Genomic DNA, 16,387 nt, shown 5'->3' on the forward strand with positions numbered 1-16,387 from the left:
AGGACTGAGTGTTCTCATAATCTAAAGGTTGCAAAAATCCTGATATATGAAAACAAATTGTTACAGTAAATCATTTATTATAATCAATTAACTGGAGCTGAGAAATATACCTTTAGCTTATATGGATGAAATACTGTGGTAGGATTGAACAGTTCAGAAAATGAGGACTTTTGTTCCACTGGTAAAATAAATCTCTCAAGAGGTAATCCATAGGATTAAATGCAATCAAATCCTGACTGGTACCAAACCATGGGACGGCACGGTAGTGTAGTGGTTAGGATAATGTTTCGCACTACAGGAGACTCTGGTTCAATTCCTGATGCTGCCTGTAAAGAGTTGTACATTCTCCCTATAGTTGTGTGGGTTTCCTCCGGGTGCTCCAGTTTCCTCCCACAGTCCAAAGACATACCAGTTGGTAGGCTAATTGGTCATTATAAATTTTCTAGAATTAAAACGTGGGATTTCTGGGGAATGTGGCCTGAAGGGCCTATTTCATGCTGGATCTCAATAAATAAAGAAAAGAACTGTAAATGGAATGCATTGGATGAATTTAAATTTGAATATTAAAACTTTCCTTCATATAGCTTTTGATCAGTAAAGATAAAGATACTCAGAAGGAATTCAATATTGCTCTTGGGTCTAAAGGGATTAAGAGACAGAGCTAGGACAGGGTTTGAATCTGCATAATTATTAATGCTCCAATTAAATGGTGCAGCATTCTTGAAGGGATGAATGGACTACTACTATTCATTGTTTCTAAGTTTCTACCATCAGAAACCTTTCTGGGGCTTAAGGGTGTGTTCAGCTCCATCAAGGGGATGCCCTTGAGAAATAATGTCGTTCAGTGTGGGATTCCAATGTCACCGAGCACAAACACAGAATTCTAGGCAACTGTAGGCCAGCAGTCAATGGATAACACTCTGTCATTCAACACTCATAGAACCAGGACATGGAGCTTCTTAATGATACAAGTTCAGCTGGTTACAGTCTAGTTCCACACCATTACAGGCACTTGCAACAGATCCAGTGAATTTGCTGCAGTTTTCCATCAATAATACCATAACATCACAAGACATAGGAACAGAATTGGTCCATTTGGCCATCAAGTCTTCTCTGCCATTCGATCTTGGCTGATCTATAACCCCTCTCAACCCCATTCTCTTGCCTTCTCCCTGTACCTTTGACACACTGACTAATCAAGAACCTATCAACCTCTGCTTTATACCCAATGTCTCAGCATCTACAGGCATCTGTGGCAATGAATTCCACAGGCTCACCATCGCTGAGAAATCCACTCACACAATGAGCTTGATCTGGTGCAATGAGTTCTCTTCCATAGAGGAAAATGGTCACAGAGAAAGGCTAGGTCTCAGTTTCATTTCTCAACAGTTTGAGTGCCCGAAGCAGTGCTGTCTTATTTCCAGAAATGTGTCCATTATAGAATAAAATACAAAGACCTTGAATTCACAGGCCAATTCCACAGTCAAATTAACAGTTGGAGGCTTTACTAATAAATTCCAAAATTTAATATGTTTCCCCATCAAGGAATCCATATTAGCCAGATTTTCACGTAAACTGATTTTCCTGTCAAAGCTTACAGCATGATTTTTTTTTTGTTTTATTTGCCTTAAGTATTCATTTCCATGGTCCAGCAAGTCTATGTATATGAAAGGCTCTCTGCATCACAGTGCAGTGAAAATCTCCTCAGCAGCCTTGAACTGTGATTACTTGAATTTAAATTGGAACTATTTGAATTTTTGCTGCTTCCAAATTGATCACAACACTCATCCCTCAATGAGCTATTGAAGTGTGAATCTTTTTAAAATATCTTTCGCTTGAGTTTTGAAACTCAGGGCAGCAATGTAAGACAATAGAGTGTGTTATTCACTTTAAAGAAAGGTGGTGTTTGCGTTTATGTAGTAGCCCAAAGCAATGGTGAGCTATTTGCATATTTTTGGAATGTGATTAATGTTATAAAAAGCTAATTTTGAGCACAAAGAACAAAGTACACACTGTACACACTACATCAGTAAAGCCAGCCACTTGACCCATTGTGTCCATACTGATTCCCAGTCCAACACGGCTCAGAATGATAATGATGATGATTCTCAGAAGAGCTGTAATCCATTCCCTCGCACTGATGAAGGGTCTCGGCCTAAAAATTATTCCCCTCCACAAATGCTATCTGTCAGTCTGAGTTCCTCTGGCACTTTGCACGTGTGGTTCAAGACTTCCAGAATCTCTTCTGCTTATGGTTTACTCATCACTCCTAATTTTGACTCTCTTGCTTCTTAGCTATATCACAGCTAATTTACAGGAGGGAATTACCAGCATAAAAGCAGAAAATGGGAAGAAACTGATGCACCTGACGGAAACCCTCTCAACATGGAAACTCTATGAGTTCTGCAAGCTCTAGTTGTGAGTCACAGGGTTTTACAAATATTTGATTTTGGTACTGCACATCGGAAGATAAATACTAGCCCAGAAAGCCCTCTAGGAATATTATGAGAATTTTTTTTAGAAAGTACAGTCACTATATAATGCTTCATTTGACGGGAGCCATTTCCAACAGTAATGTATTAATCTCCTAAGTTAAACTGTGTACTGAAGGTCATCAAGGTGCTTCATTGCTAATGATGTTGCCAGCAATAAATATTTCCAAGATTGGTGTAGTATCATTGACAGGATGGAGACCAAAGCTTCTTCTTGTCCAAGCCAAAAATGGGGAAACATTTCCTTTTTTCTTTATTTGGGACAAAATAATGAAGAGATAAATGAGTACAACTGTGCTACGGAGAGAATATTCCCCTGAAAGGGCTGAGTTCTAATCAGTGACATGGATACAGCCAGTAGATTCACCATTTCACAGCTCCAGCAACCCCAGCCCGCTAGCCGCCTTGGAATATATCTTCATGGAGTTTGCACACTCTCAGCATGACTGCATGGGTTTCCCTTGGCCACTCCAGTGTCTTGCTTCAAGCTGGCTGATTCTACCATTCTAAAGTGATATGTCCTTTTCGCACTTTGAGAAACCTTGTTGTGACAATGCTAAATTATGAACCATTTTGTTCCTTTAAATCATTTCTTCCAACACACCGCACTGACCTTCATCAATCTGCTGTTCCTTTCTCCAATTTATAATTAGATATTTGAGTTCAATGGAGAGACTATCACCTCATGTTGCTGAAGCATTTATAATTCCCAGAGAAAAGAAATTCCAATCCATGGCAACTTAGTTCAGATTTTACTGAATAGTGAAATTTTGCAGATATTGTGCACCGTCTGTGACCATCACACCTACCTATTGTCATAAAATCAACCACCACACGTAACAGAGCTTCAGAAATAAATGACACCCACCCGGTGGCACAGATGCCAGTCATCATGAAGTGCTCTGAATGGCTGGTGATGGCACACATCAAAAACTCTACTCCTGCCACTCCGGACGCTACCCTCTCCAATATGCTTACCGACAGAAGCGCCCCATGACAGATGTCATAGCATTTGTCATGCAGCTGCTCCTGACCCACCAAGAAAACAAGGACACTTATGTCAGAATGTTGTTTCTGGACTTCAGTTCGGCATTCAACACTATTGTCCCACAGAACTTGGTTCCTCAGTATAAATACACCACTGTACAACTGGGTGATGGCCTTCCTAACAAATAGACCTCAGATAGTCAGGATGTACAACTGCTCCTCCCTCCCTATCATCCTCAACTCAAGAGTTCGCCAAGGCTGTGTGCTGTGCTCCCCCTCCTAAACTCATTACTATAGATTGGGAAGAAATGAAAATGGACAGAGCAGTGTGAGATGGATTCCAAAAAACAAAGGAAGTGGTGACGTCAGACACTGTACCCACACATTACGATCCACATTATCCAGTGAAGCTTGCCTATAATGCCTCACCATATGGTATAGGTGCAGTCATGTCACGTTATGAGTGATGGAAGTGAACGCCCCATGGACTTTGCATCGCATTCCCTTACTGCTGCAGAGAAAAAGTACACACAGATTGACAGAGAGGCCTTGAGTCTGGTTTGGGATGTAAAATGTTTTAACCAGTACTTGTATGAAAGAGAGTTTACCCTCATGACTGATCAGCCACCAGTGTCTATTTTCAATCCACGGAAGGTGTTCCACTAACAGCAGCAGAACGAATGCGGAGATGGGTTTGGTTTCCTGGAGGATGCAATTACAAGATCGAATTCAAAGGACAACTAATCATGAAAATGCTGATGGATTGTACTGTTTTCCCTTAGAAAAGGAAATTCCTGAAAACTTTATGACAGATGAAGCTCCCCTGGATATATTCTCCCCAATGCAAATCGAAAGTCTCTCTTTTGTGGCAGAGATGATCCAAAGGGAAGCTAAAAAAAAATACTGTCTCAAGTCCACATGGCAACCCAAAATGGCTGAAATGTACAGCAGAGATTCCAGTTTCCCCATGTTTACTAGCACCAGGATAAACTTCCCCTTGATGGGCGCTTGCCTTATGTGGGGATTGAGACTTATACCCTCCAACCTGATAGCTAAAGTGTTGAAGGATCTACATGCCAGTCATCTAGGCATGTTGAAAATGAATGTGTTGCCTGTAAGCTTTGTCTGGCGGCCTGGGATATATCAGCTGGTCAAGCAGCTTGCCTTGCACTGTTTGGGACGCCAACACGTCCAGAAGATACCAACAGCAGCATACCCTTCAACCAAAAATTAACAGCTGTGCTGTTCTGATGTTGCCTCTTGCCTTCACATCTGGATCTCCTCAAACCCAATCTCAGAAGGGGTATGCAGGACAACAGATGAGACAAATTGATAGCTCCGCAAGGAAGGCGGTTCAATGTTTCACTGCTGGACAAACAGTCCTGATGAGAGATTACAGGGGTGATCAAAAGTGGGTCCTTGGAAAGATTAGGGACAGAACTGGACCATTCTCGTACACAATGGAGAGTGTGTCTGATGTCATCAGGAGATAACATATTGATCATTTGAGGCGACGGAGTCAATTGTTAGAGAAGAAAAGAATCCACAATAGTCAGAACCACTTCCTGCAGTCCCAAAGTCAACGGCTACAACCAGCATGGAGGACGCCCCAAAACCTGAGATTATTTCACAGCCACATGCCTCACCTACCAAGCTCCTTTTCCAGGAAAGACATTATTCCGCAAGAGGAAGAAATCCTCCACAGCGATTAAATCTTTTGGCCTGAATGGGACAACGTATAATTTACTATGCTATAGATATCTATATATTGTAAGTTATATTGTAAATATATTGTTTAATTAAGTATTCTTTGTTTGTTTACATAATTCAGTATGGTTATATCTACGAAGTACATGAATGTCATACTTGATTGCCTCACTAAATTAAAACTAAAAAAACAGGTTATCCCGGGCCCCCATGTTTTTCTTTCTATTAGTTTCTGAAGTTATAAAACGTAACACCACCTAATATCATTCTCCATCTCCAATTGACGTGAAAGGTGCAATTATGTGATGCCATTAAATCCAAAGCCTGTAACTTGTCAAGGCCAATTTACAACCTGTACCCTTAGCAACTTCAATACAGTGTAATTCTCCTCGTGTAATTCTCAATCCATTGACAATTCTGCATTTCTATTTTAATTTTGAATGGTTAACACTTCAGATACATCCTATTTCATATTACTGATTAGTACCTAAGTTAGAAAGTCAGATTCTTGGCTCAGGAATTTAGGTTTGAAATATCTTTAAGCATTGGACAAAATGATTGATCGATCGACGCTTCTCAGCCTGGATAGTCATTCATCACTTCAACCTGTAGACTCATGGATTTGCACATATGTACAATTCACACAGCTGTTAAGTAATAAGTCTCCTAAGGAATGTTAGAATTTCTAAAGGAAATAACTAAGAAGATTAATTCCCTTTAGGGAGTTTCAGTGGAAAGTCTTCTACCCAATTATTGGTCATTTATTAAAGGTATGAGTGAGGAGTTCTAACCAAAGGGAAAATGTCAGAAATGATCTAGTCATCTGAACATACTTCATTAGGAGTTTGAGGAGATTCAGTATTTAGTTAAGACTTCTGCAAAAATATATACAACAGAGAAGATTCTGACTACATCACAGCTTAATATAAAGGCTCCTATACACAACATCACAAGAAGCTGCTGAGGGTTTGGCCAGCTCCTACCCTCCCCACCATCGTGGACACCTTCAACAACCTCAAGAAGGAGGCACCTATCACTAACAACCCCCTCTATCCTTTCCTGTTACTTCTTCCGCCATTTTTTGGTTACTGCCATAACAGGAACAGGAGTGTGCAAAGTCAACAATTCAGAAACAGTGTTTACTTTCCTCTATCGTATCTCTGAATGGTCCATAAACGAGAGAACACGTTCTCCTCACTCTTTCCTTCACTGTTTGTTTATTTTGCAATTTATAGTACTGATATGTCCTTATGCCACAGAATAACAAGTATCACATCATCTGCGTGAGTGATAATAACTGATTCTGAGTCATAAATTATAACTAGATTGACTATACTTGTGTAAGCAACATAAAATATATTGAACTCCTGCTTTAATATCTAACACAGCCGAGTGTGTCCTAATTCATTCAGACCATTTGCTATTATAGTGCAAATGTTTCTGTTCATTCAGAATTAACTTCGGAGACTGCGCAATATATTTGGGTGGAGTTTACCCATATTGAACCCAAAATTGTGCATCTTTTGGTAGCAATAATTCTCAGATTTCCAATTCAACTGATTTAAACATTAAAAGTATAAAATCTACTACCGCAATTTGATTTATGAAACAGGTGTTTTATTTAAACCATGTTCCATGATGCACTCACTATTAATTTAGTAAAGGTTGATTAAAACAGTCAGATATGAGTTCATCAGAAAAAAAAAGTACCCTCATTAATCACTCCCCTTGCCACAACCTCAGTCTACCTACACTCAGAGGGTGGTTAGAATCTCCTCACTCAGAAGGTGGTTGGGATCTAGAAAGACTGCCTGAGTGGCTGGGTGGAAGTTACTGGATGGATTGTTGAGATGTGGAAGGCTGCAGGCCAGGTGCTGATAAATGGGTTCGGCATAGATCAATACCTGATGGTCTGCATAGGTATATGTACCAAAGGCCCAGTTTCTGTGCTATGTGATACCATAACTTTGAACGGGATTATATTTTTAAATGACCTCAGTGGGATCCAGGAGTAAGACTCCTAATAAATTATAGAAGAGTATATTAAAACACTTTTCAATAATGTCCTTTCCTGTTCATGTGCTCAATACATTCAAGCAGCTTAATTTTGAGACGCACCTCAGAGGGCTGTAGATGTGTACAATTAGCAAAAGCTCAATAAGAATTAACTTACCAGTGGCTCATTCTGTTTGTGGAGGACAGTCTTTAAAACAACTTTTAAACTAGTGTGGGAGATTAGTGCTGTATGTAATTTGTTCTTGAAATGTTCCAACAACCTAGTTTACTTATTAGAGGTAAAATACACCAAAAAAGACTAGTGGAACCAAGTCAAAATGTGAAATGAATATACTCTAGCCAAGGAAGCATGGTTGAGTGAATAGATACAGTAATGGAATCCGATGTAGGAAGCTATCAAAGCTGGGCTGTCACTTGTTTTTGGAATTGGGAGTATATAGTTTTTGATGAGGTACAGAAAGTCCTGGCTGCTGCTTGTCACAAAGTGAGGACTGACAGAATTATGTTGTTATTTTAACCATTTTGGTTGGTGACAATTGTTCAATTCAATATGATTTAAAATCTTTCAACAATTAAAATTCAATTTTACTGTCAAGCATGCACAAATATTGTGAGATTCTTGCAGTATCACAGGCTCAAAGATGCTGACAATGCACAGAACACAAATTATTTGTAAAATTTACATCTCAGCATAGAAAGCAACTGTGCAAAAACAAGGTTTCACTGCACAAAAATCCATCAGAAACAAGTCCTTGGTATTAAGGAAGGGTTCACAGTGTACTTTGGGATTTTGACAATATATAGGCATGGGTTGAAAGTTGGCAAATAGCATTATGTCATAAAAGTGCAAGCCAATGGCCATCTCCAAATAGAGAGATACTTGCCACACCTCTCCTGGACATTCAAGAGCATCATCAACACTGACTCTCCACTGTCAACACCCTAGAGGTCAACTCTGATTAGAATATCAAATGGGTGCTCCAAATCAATACAACCACATGAGCACGTCAGGGATTACCCTATGGAGAGTAACTCAAGAGCATAAGACCGAGGAGCAGAATTTAGTCCAGCCCAAAGAGTTTGCTCCACCATTCCATCATGGCTGATTTATTTTCTCTCTCAACTCCATTCTCCCGCCTTCTCCCCGTAACCTTTGACACCCTTACTAATCAAGAACCTATCAAACTCCACTTTAAATATACCCAATGCCCTCCACAGCTGTTTGTGGCAATGAATTCCATAGATTCCCCACCTTCTGACTGAAGAAATTCCTTCTCATCTCTGTCCTAAAGAGACGTCCTTGTTTTCTGAGGCTATGCCATCCGATCCTAGACTTCCTCAGTATAAAAAACATCCTCTCCACACCCACACTACCTACACCTTTCAATGTTCAATGGGTTTCAATGAGATTCCCCCCCCCCTTCATTCTTCTAAACTCCAGCAAGTACAGGCCCAGAGCCATCAAACACTCCTCACCCATTCCCAGGATCGTTCTTATGAACCTCCTCTGGATCCTCTCCAATACCAGCATATCATTTCTTAGATAAGGTGCCCAAAACTGTTCACAATACTCTAAGTATGGTCTGACCACTGTACCATCAACTAAAAGCCTTACACTGGAATATATCTTGTTGAATTAATTCCCTTCTTGAATATGTAACCGCAGTAGGACCCACCTACAAAGCACGTAGAAGTCGATAGTACAGGCGGCTCCAATAACAAGCCAGTACAGTGGTGCAGTGGTTAGCACAACGCTTTACAGTACAGGAGACCTGGGTTCAGTTCTCACTGCTGCCAGTAAGGAGTTTGTGTGTTGTGAATGTGACTGGGTGCTCTGGTTTCCTCCCACAGTCCAAAGACCTACCAGTTGGTAGGTTAATTGGACATTGTGAATTGTCCCGTGATTAGGCTGGGTTAAATCGGGCAATCGCTGGGCGGCATGGCTCCAGCAGCCACAAGGGCTTATTCCATGCTGTTTCTCAATAATAAATAAATACGTCCCTGCACTATGAATTCTCCCATCAGTAACACTGCTCCCTCTATTGAAAAAGACAACACGGTAGTGTAGCAGTTAGCGTAACGCTCCTGCGGTATCAACAAAGTGACTTCAATTCCCGACACCGTCTGTACGCAGCTTACACGTTCTCCCCGTGACCGTGCAGGTTACCTTCACGTGCTCTGGTTTTCCCCCACATTCCAAAGCCACATGTGTTCGTAGGTTCAATGGTCACATGCATGTAATGGGGCGGTGCAGTCTTGTTGGGCTAGAAAGACCAGCTAACATGCTGTATCTCTAAATAACTAAATATAGAATTAATAAATAAGGACAAGGCAGATGGGAAGACCAGCAACTACGGGGTTCTCTTCACGTCTTATACCATCTTGATCTGGAGAGTTTACTTATGATTGCAATGGCTGAAGGAGGTGGGCCATTCAGTGTGAGCAATAAATGCAGAGTACTTAGAATCAGTATCAGGTTTATTATCACCGGTATGTGACGTGAAATTTGTTAACTTAACAGCAGCAGTTCAATGCAATACATAATCTAGAAGAGAAAATAATAATAATAATAATAAATAAACAAGCAAATCAATTACAGTATATGTATATTGAATAGATTTTTAAAAATGTGCAAAAAACAGAAATACTGTACGTTAAAAAAGGTGAGGTAGTGTCCAAGGATTCAATGTCCATTTAGGAATCGGATGGCAGAGGAGAAAAAGCTGTTCCTGAATCACTACGTTTGTGCCTTCAGGCTTAAGGACCTCCTACCTGATGCTAACAGTGAGAAAAGGGCATGCTCTGCATGCTGGAGGTCCTTAATAATGGACGCTGCCTTTCTGAGACACTGCTCCCTGAAGATATCCTGGGTACTTTGTAGGCTAGTGCCCAAGATGAGGACTGGTATGTGTTCCTTTGTCTTACCCTTCCTGAAGTCCACAATCAGCTCTTTCGTCTTACTGACATTGAGTGCCAGGTTGTTGCTGTGGCACCATTCTACTAGTTGGCAAATCTCACTCCTCTATGCCCTCTCATCACCACCTGAGATTCTACCAACAATGGTTGTACCATTGGCAAATTTGCAGATGGTATTTGAGCTATGCCTAGCCACACAGTCATGTGTATATAGAGAGTAGAGCAGTGGGCTAAGCACACACCCCTGCGGTGTTAATCGTCAACAAGGAGGATATGTTACCACCAGTCCGCACAGATTGTGGTCTTCTCGTTAGGAAGTCGAAGATCCAATTGCAGAGGGAGGTACAGAGGCCCAGGTTCTGCAACTTCTCAAACAGGATTGTGGGAATGATGGTATTAAATGCTGAGCTTCAGTCGATGAACAGCATCCTGGTGTAACTGTTTGCATTGTCCAGGTGGTCTAAAGCCGTGTGGAGAGCCATTGAGATTGCATCTGCCATTGAGCTATTGTCATCCCAGAAGGTGAATATATTTTGTCTTAATTTCTACTTCCAGTGCCAGATTTCAGCCCCCTAACCTTTGGTGTCCAGATGCATAGTAAAATTTGCTCTATCCATCCTCAACACCATTCTTTTTACCGAACCTTAGAGAGCAAAAGATAGTTGTGACATCCCTCGTTCATATACCGTCAATTTCAAGGGAGCCTCTTCTAGCACCTCCACACATTTCTGAGTTTGCTACCAAGCAGTGGGCAGTTTTACTGGTTTGGATTCATCAGCAGTAATCTGTCAGTTGGGACTTTTCATGTTAGAGGACCCTCACATCTATCCCACGGGCAATTTGAATTGTAGTTTATTGATAAGACAAGAAATATCCAAATCGCTGAGATGTCAGGTTAAAATATAATGAAATTTCGTTCTATAAAAAAATCTTGATTAGCTTGATTGCACGAAAATTCCAAGTAAAAGAATTATTTCAGTCAAACACAACGAAATCTTCAGATGCTAGAAATTCAAGCAACACACACAAAAATTGCTGGTGAACGCAGCAGGCCAGGCAGCATCTATAGGAAGAGGTACAGTCGACGTTTCGGGCCGAGACCCTTCGTCAGAACTAACTGAAAGAAGAGATAGTGAGAGATTTAAAAGTGGGAGGGGGAGATCCGCGATGATAGGAGAAGACAGGAGGGGGATGGATGGAGCTAAGAGCTGGAAAGTTGATTGGCAAAAGGGATACGAGGCTGGAGAAGGGAGAGGATCATGGGATGGGAAGCCTAGGGAGAAAGAAAGGGAGAGGGTGGGAAAGCCCAGAGGATGGGCAAGGAGTTATAGTGAGAGGGACAGAGGGAGAAAAAAGAGAGAAAAAAAAGGGAAAAGAAAAAAAAATAATGATTAATAAATAAATAAATGAGGGATGGGGTATGAAGGGGAGGTGGGGCATTAACATAAGTTCGAGAAGTCAATGTTCATGCCATTAGGTTGGAGGCTACCCAGACAGAATATAAGATGTTGTTCCTCCAAACTGAGTGTGGCTTCATCTTCACAGTAGAGGAGGCAATGGATAGACATATCAGAATGGGAATAGGATGTGGAATTAAAATGTGTGGTTACTGGGAGATCCTGCTTTCTCTGGCGGAAAGAGTGTAGGTGTTCAGCGAAATGGTCTCCCAGCCTGCATCGGATCTCAACAATATAAAGAAGGCCACAGCGGGAGCACCGGATGCAGTATATCACCCTAGCCAACTCACAGGTGAAGTGTCGCCTCACCTGGAAGGACTGTCTGGGGCCCTGAATGGTGGTGAGGGAGGAAGTGTAAGGGCATGTGTAGCACTTGTTCCACTTACAAGGATAAGTGTCGGGAGGGAGATCGGTGGGAAGGGATGGGCGGACGAATGGACAAGGGAGTCGCGTAGGGAGCGATCCCTGTGGAAAGCGGGGGGGTGGGGTGAGGGAAAGGTGTGCTTAGTGGTGGGATCCTGTTGGACGTGGCAGAAGTTACGGAAAATTATATGTTGGACTAGAGGCTGGTGGGGTGGTAGGTGAGGACAAGGGGAACCCTATTCCTAGTGGTGTGGCGGGAGGATGGGGTGTGAGCAGATATGCATGAAATGGGGGAGATGCGTTTGAGAGCAGAGTTGATGGTGGAGGAAGGGAAGCCCCTTTCTTTAAAAAAGGAGGACACCTCCTTCGTCCTGGAATGAAAAGCCTCATCCTGAGAGCAGATGCAGCGGAGATGGAGGAATTGCGAGAAGGAGATGGCATTTTTGCAAGAGACAAGGTGGGAACAGGAATAGACCAGGTAGTTGTGAGAGTCTGTATTTCAGTCAAATCTTCCTTGGACATTATCTTCAGTAAATTCCTGACCATGAAAAAAAACACTAAATACACAGTATGTTCCCTGACAATTATTAGCAACTGTCTTGTGATTCATGTCATCTATATTCCTCATTCAGCTTTTGATCTTGTAATCACTGTTGGATGACATGGTAGGAAGATTTTCAAGGATGAACTTCACTACGTGAGCCATGGAGTTGAGGAGGCAAGTAATACAGAAATAGATGCTCAGTCCTTCTCAAGTGATGCTATTTTCTAGTTTGGAGAAAAGTAGAAGTTGAACCTTTGAACCTATGTTTGATTTTGAGAAAAGATGGGGTTTATTTGCTCATTATTATCATTTGAGTTAATTGATAGATTTCCTCCACAATCTAATTGTAAATTTTTGGTACATTTTTTTTCTTGCTGGCAGTTTGATATTTTATCTTTAGAAGCTTTTTGCATGACGCATGGCTCCGGGTTTGAACACCTCATGGGGTTTTTTTTCCCTCACTTTTCTTGCTTAGTAAGGGTTTTTTTCCTCTTTTTTTTAAATCACCAAAATTTTTTCAATCTTTATAATAATGTTTTTTTTCTTGACACATTGTAAGTGCTGCTTACTTCGATGTACTCTTGTAAATTTTGGATAACAATAATAAAAAGATTTGAAAAGAAAGAAAGAAATAGATGCTCAGTCCAAATGAACCATGTCACCCAAGAGTCTTATCTGAACTAGTCACAGTTGCCTGCTTTTGGCCCATATCCCTCTAAATCCTTACTTATCAATGAACCTGTCCAACTACCTTTCAAAAGCTGTTAATATAACTGCAACCACTTCCTCTGGCAGCTTATTCCACACACCGATCACCCTCAAGGTGAAAAGGTTGCTTCCCCGCCCTCAGGTTCCTGTTAACTCTCTGCCCTCTTGCCTTAAACCTGTGCCTTCTAGTTTTGAGTTTCCAGCCCTGCAAAGAAGATTGTGCCCACTGACCATGTCTACTCTCCTCACGATTTTATACACCTCTATAAGAACACTGCTCATTTTCCTACATTACAATGAAATAAGTCCTATCATTTTGGATCTCCCCCCTCCCCCTCCCACTTTCAAATCTCTTACTAGCTCTTCCTTCAGTTAGTCCTGACAAAGGGTCTCGCCCGAAACGTCGACTGTACCTCTTCCTAGAGATGTTGCCTGGCCTGCTGCGTTCACCAGCAACTTTGATGTGTGTTGCTTGAATTTCCAGCATGTGCAGAATTCCTCGTGTTTAAGTTCTAATCTGTTCGCTCTCTCTCCAGGGAGTCTTCTGAAGGTCTTAGGTGTTTGCCCAGTAAGAGGTTGAGGACACTCTGTTGGTGCTGATAAGCCTCACATCATAGTTTGGAATCCTCATTAGAATACAATCAATTCAGCCTGATTACAGTCAGTCATGTTTAATGATTCATATGATCCACCACACCAAGAGGACTGATGATTATATTTAAAGTACTATACAATATACTGAATTAACATGTAAAATATAAATTAGCTTGCCTTTAGCCATTCCTTTGCCTTTCCACACTTTTAGTAGATTATTCACATTGGAAACAATTTGGAAGGTGTGTAGCTCGGGAGGGTGATAGTTAGGTTGAGTTGTTCTCCGATCTCTCCCCCTCCAAATTTCACCTATCGTCTGGTGTTTATCTCTCCCCTCCCCCCCCTTTCAAATCTACTCCTCAACTTTTTTCTCCAGTCCTGCTGAAGGGTTTCAGCCTGTAATGTCAACTGTACTTTTTTTCTATTGATGCTGCCTGGCCTGCTGAGTTCCTCCAAAATTTTGTGTGTGTTGCTCAGATTTCCAGCATCCACAGATTTTCTCTTGCTTGTGATTTACCCTGCTTTATTACAGGTAAGAGTCTGCCATTGTTTTCTGAAAAGTTCTTGATGTTTGTTTGTTAATAAAAGGGCTTCCCATTCCACAAATACTGAGTATGACCAGCAATTTCTGCTCATGTAATATTGCAGGTTGATTACAGATTACTAAACAAAAAGCTGCAGGAAAACAGGATAGAAGATGAGGAATGTACAAGTCAAGAGCAAATACTTATTAAAAGTGCAGTGCCAACCTGGAGCTAGGTATCAGTTTGTGTCCTATTGGAATCAGTACTTGGATTGGTCTAGTTCTTAATATACACAAATGCCTTAGATTCAAAATCAGAATACGTATGTCAGATTGACAGACAACAGTAAAATAAGGATGATAATGGATATTGTAGAAGACTTATGGATAAAAATTAGATCAGATACACAAATGAAGAGGTAAGTCAAACAGAGCAACAAATAATCTGCTGGAGACTCTCAAAGGACTGAGCAGCATCTGCTGGAGGAAATGAATTATTGGTATTTTGGGCCAAAATCCTGCATCAAGTCTGAGAGTGGAGTGGCGAGATGGCCAGTATAAAGAGGAGAGGGGAATTATTTGGACAAGAATCTGAGATGACTGGTGGACCGAGAAGGAGTGAAAGATGACAGGCAGGTTCCTCCTGGTAAGGGAGGGAGGTGAATTTAGGAGCCAATGGCAGGTGAAAGACAGCCAAATATAGAAAGAAAACCAAGAGGCAGATGGAGGGGAGTGAGGGTGAAGGTTGGAGACATTTACTAGAGGGAAGATAATTTAACTGTGTCCTGAGGTAAATCACATTTATCTGATAGAAGCACCTTGTTTTGTAAGTGCATTATACATTTATCGTGAAGGGCTCTGATCGCGAGTTTTGAATAACTGGCCAGAGAGAATTTGCTTTCACTAACCAAGACACGGATCATTGGCAAAATATCCAAGGGAATATGCAAGAATTTACTTTACATGCCACAGTAGGTAGCATGATCTGAATTAGAGTACTGTAGCTGAAACGTTGGTCGAAATTAATTCAATGGAATCTTTAAAATGGAATTGAATAAATAATTTAGATGGAAAATTTGCATTGCTCCACTGAAATATCGACCAAGCGGTACTAATTGATGGGTCTTTAAATGAGACAGAAGTATAATAATTGGCTGGCTGATTTCGCTGACATACAGTTGGCTAATTGAACAGTGGAAGACTTTAAAAGGGTATTTTCCATTGTCCTAATGATAGGCAAATAGTTGAGCATACTAGGATTTTGCCATCAGACCAAGAGATGGTCTCATTCGACGGTGAGATCCCATACAGCATGTTTGGAAAATTTGTTCTTTCTGGCTAGAGTGCTTACAGAAAGCACATGCAAGTGCAGAGAGAGTCCAGCAAAGAATAACCAAGTGGAAATTATGTGTAAGCAATAATGTGGCATGAAAACATTTGGACTGTATCACCTGACTGGAAACCTTTTTGGGGTAGAACCTCACAGGTACTGTACATGTTAGTAACTGCTATATAAAAGGTCCAAAATATATTATTTTGAGGCCCAAAGGGATCACAGAGGAGAGAGGCCCAAGGATGGAAGAATGGATTCGGGACTGTAAGAGGAGTTAGGGATGATTGATGGACAGAGGATTGATGTGAGGGGTGGGTATTAAGGTGATGACATCAGTGAAGATGAGGTTAGATGTGGAAGATGTGAATGGGGTTAGACTTTCTAATCAATGGAGGATAGTGAAATGGTGATGAAGGCTTAATGGCCTTTGAATTTTGGGGGGGGGGATGGTTTAGCATTAGTACCATCAGGGAGTAGGTTGGAGTAGTGAATTAGTAGTTGGGAGTGCAGTAGCACTGTTAGCCAGAGCCGTGGACCATTGATTCAGATACATGAATTGAAATTCTACCATGGCAACTGTGGAATTTAAGTTTGAGGTACCCTTGATAACAGTAAGCACAAAGCTACAGGATTGTCCCTAAACTCTATCCAGTTCACTAATATTCATTAAGTCTGACATCCTGCCCTTGTACATGACTCCACATCCACCAATGCCTTCACTTCCTGTGCAGCTGAATCACTGAGGGA

This window comes from Mobula birostris, chromosome 31, assembly GCF_030028105.1.
Source record: "Mobula birostris isolate sMobBir1 chromosome 31, sMobBir1.hap1, whole genome shotgun sequence".
NCBI classification, from domain to species: domain Eukaryota; kingdom Metazoa; phylum Chordata; class Chondrichthyes; order Myliobatiformes; family Myliobatidae; genus Mobula; species Mobula birostris.